We start from the raw sequence: 2500 nt of genomic DNA, 5'->3' as shown, positions 1-2500 counted from the left end.
ATGGAGTCAAGGAGGCTATGGAGTCAAGGAGGCAGGGAGGCAGGGAGGATACGGAGTCAGGGAGGCTATGGAGTCAGGGAGGCTATGGAGGCAAAATGTATGTGTACACTACAGTACTGTCTGTTAAATGCTGTATCACTAACTCACCTTCACATTTCTCCAGTATCTGAATTGTCTCTCCTATCTCCAGAGCCAGACCCTGTGTCACGGTCCCTCGGAACGTACAGATCACTGAGGGAAAGAAGAGTGATAAGAAGGGATGAGTTTTCAGACGACAAACACAGGTGGTACCAACAAAATAAGAATTACATGGTACAGGTGTGCAACTTTGGTTTTAGAAGTGGGGGGGACATATATTTAAAAAATATATATATATATAATTAATATATTACTTTTTTTATCCGGTCGCATAAACACTCCAAACAGCCTACCCGACCGCTAGGGTAAATGCAATTTCAGAATGTCCCCCCTGTCCCCAGTGAATGTTGCGCCCCTGGCCGTTGTATCAACTCTGCACTGCTTTCTCTTCAGATGCTCAACAGAGAAACCCTTCACCCTATTCACACAGTAACCCTGGGCCAGAGAAACCCTTCACCCTATTCACATAGTAACCCTAGGGCAGAGAAACCCTTCACCCTATTCACATAGTAACCCTAGGGCAGAGAAACCCTTCACCCTATTCACACAGTAACTATGCAGGTCCAGTCACATTACTGTAACCCTTGGGCAGAACAAAATCACTGCCATAGTCATTATATCAGCCCCACAGACAGGCACAGGCTGGTGGTGGCCTTTCTCTGCTTTCTGTTTCTCTCTCTGGTTCTTCTCTCTGATTTCTGCCCGCGGTTTTTCGTGTTCGTAAAAATCTTTTACGAACACTAAAAGGTGAACACTAAAATGTGATTCACTCTCAGGAATAGTAATTTTCATATAAAGTTAAATGAACAATAGGTCTGAGGCCCTGTGGACCTCACCACTGTACAACACAGTAACTTAATAAAAACACTGAACACATAATAACACATGTATTTATGTCACATAACACCTCCTCCTCAATACTTTACGGTGGGAAATACATTTGCGGAGATCATTCGTTCACCCACACCGCGTCTCACAAAGACATGGCGGTGTAGGTGTAGGTCCTCTGTAGCTCAGTTGGTAGAGCATGGCGCTTGCAACGCCAGGGTTGTGGGTTCGTTTCCCACGGGGGGCCAAAATGAAAAAATGTATGCACTCACTAACTGTAAGTCGCTCTGGATAAGAGCGTCTGCTAAATGACTAAAATCTAAAATGTAATGGCGGTTGGAACCAAATATCTCCAATTTGGACTCCAGACCAAAGGACACATTTTCACCGATCTAATGTCCATTGTTTGTGTTTCTTGGCCCAAGCAAGTCTCTTCTTATTATTGGTGTCCTTTAGTAGTGGTTTCTTTGCAACAATTCAACCATGAAGGCCTGATTAACACAGTCTCCTCTGAACAGTTGATGTTGAGATGTGTCTGTTACTTGAACTCTGTCAAGCATTTATTTGGGCTGCAATTTCTGAAGCTGGTAACTCTAATGAACTTATCAATCAATCAAATGTTATTTATATCAGCAGATGTCACAGAATGCTGAACAGAAACCCAGCCTAAAACCCCAAACAGCAAGTAGCAGAGGTAACTCTGGGTCTTCCATTCCTGTGGCGGTCCTCATGAGAGCCAGTTTCTTCATAGCGCTTGATGGTTTTTGCCACTGCACTTAAAGAAACTTTCAAAGTTCTTGACATTTTCCGAATTGACTGACCTTCATGTCTTATGTAATGATAGATTGTCGTTTCTCTTTGCTTATTTGAGCTGTTCTTGCCATAATATGGACTTGGTCTTTTACTAAATAGGGCTATCTTCTGTATACCCTTGTCACAACACAACTGATTGGCTCAAATGCATTTAGAAGGAAAGAAATTCCACAAATTAACTTTTAAGAAGGCACACCTGTCAATTGAAATGCATTCCAGGTGACTACCTCATGAAGCTGGTTGAGAGAATGCCAAGAGTGTGCAAAGTTGTCATCAAGGCAAAGGGTGGCTATTTGAAGAATCTCGAATATAAAATATATTTTGATTTGTTTAACACTTTTTTGGTTACTACATGATTCCATATGTGTTATTTCATAGTTTTGATGTCTTCACTATTATTGTACATTGTAGAAAATAGTAAAAATAAAGAAAAAACCCTTGAATGAGTAGGTGTGTCCAAACTTTTGACACACACACACACACACACACACACACACAGACACACACACACACACACACACACACAAGCTGCGTCCAGGTGCATGCATCATCTAACAACGAGGGCCTATTTAACCAATAATAGACATCCTGAACTGTGACATACGCTGAGTATACCAAACATTAAGAACACCTTCCTAATTTTGAGTTGCCCCTTTTGTCCTCAGAACAGCCTCAATTCATCGGGGCATGGACTCTACAAGGTGTCCAAAGTGCTCCACAG

At 42.1% G+C, this 2500-nt stretch overlaps 1 long non-coding RNA gene across 1 annotated transcript in view; it reads right to left on the bottom strand.

Annotated features, from left to right (window-relative positions):
• Positions 1–2500, bottom strand: part of LOC123492083 — a 121216-nt gene that overhangs the window by 5393 nt on the left and 113323 nt on the right. Inside the window, exon 2 of the long non-coding RNA XR_006661617.1 lies at positions 148–231. This is a non-coding gene — a long non-coding RNA (uncharacterized LOC123492083). The remainder of the gene's footprint in view (positions 1–147; positions 232–2500) is intronic.

Source organism: Coregonus clupeaformis, chromosome 12 (assembly GCF_020615455.1).
Source record: "Coregonus clupeaformis isolate EN_2021a chromosome 12, ASM2061545v1, whole genome shotgun sequence".
Taxonomy (NCBI): Eukaryota; Metazoa; Chordata; class Actinopteri; order Salmoniformes; family Salmonidae; genus Coregonus; species Coregonus clupeaformis.
This window is presented reverse-complemented; position numbering and strand designations above follow the sequence as displayed.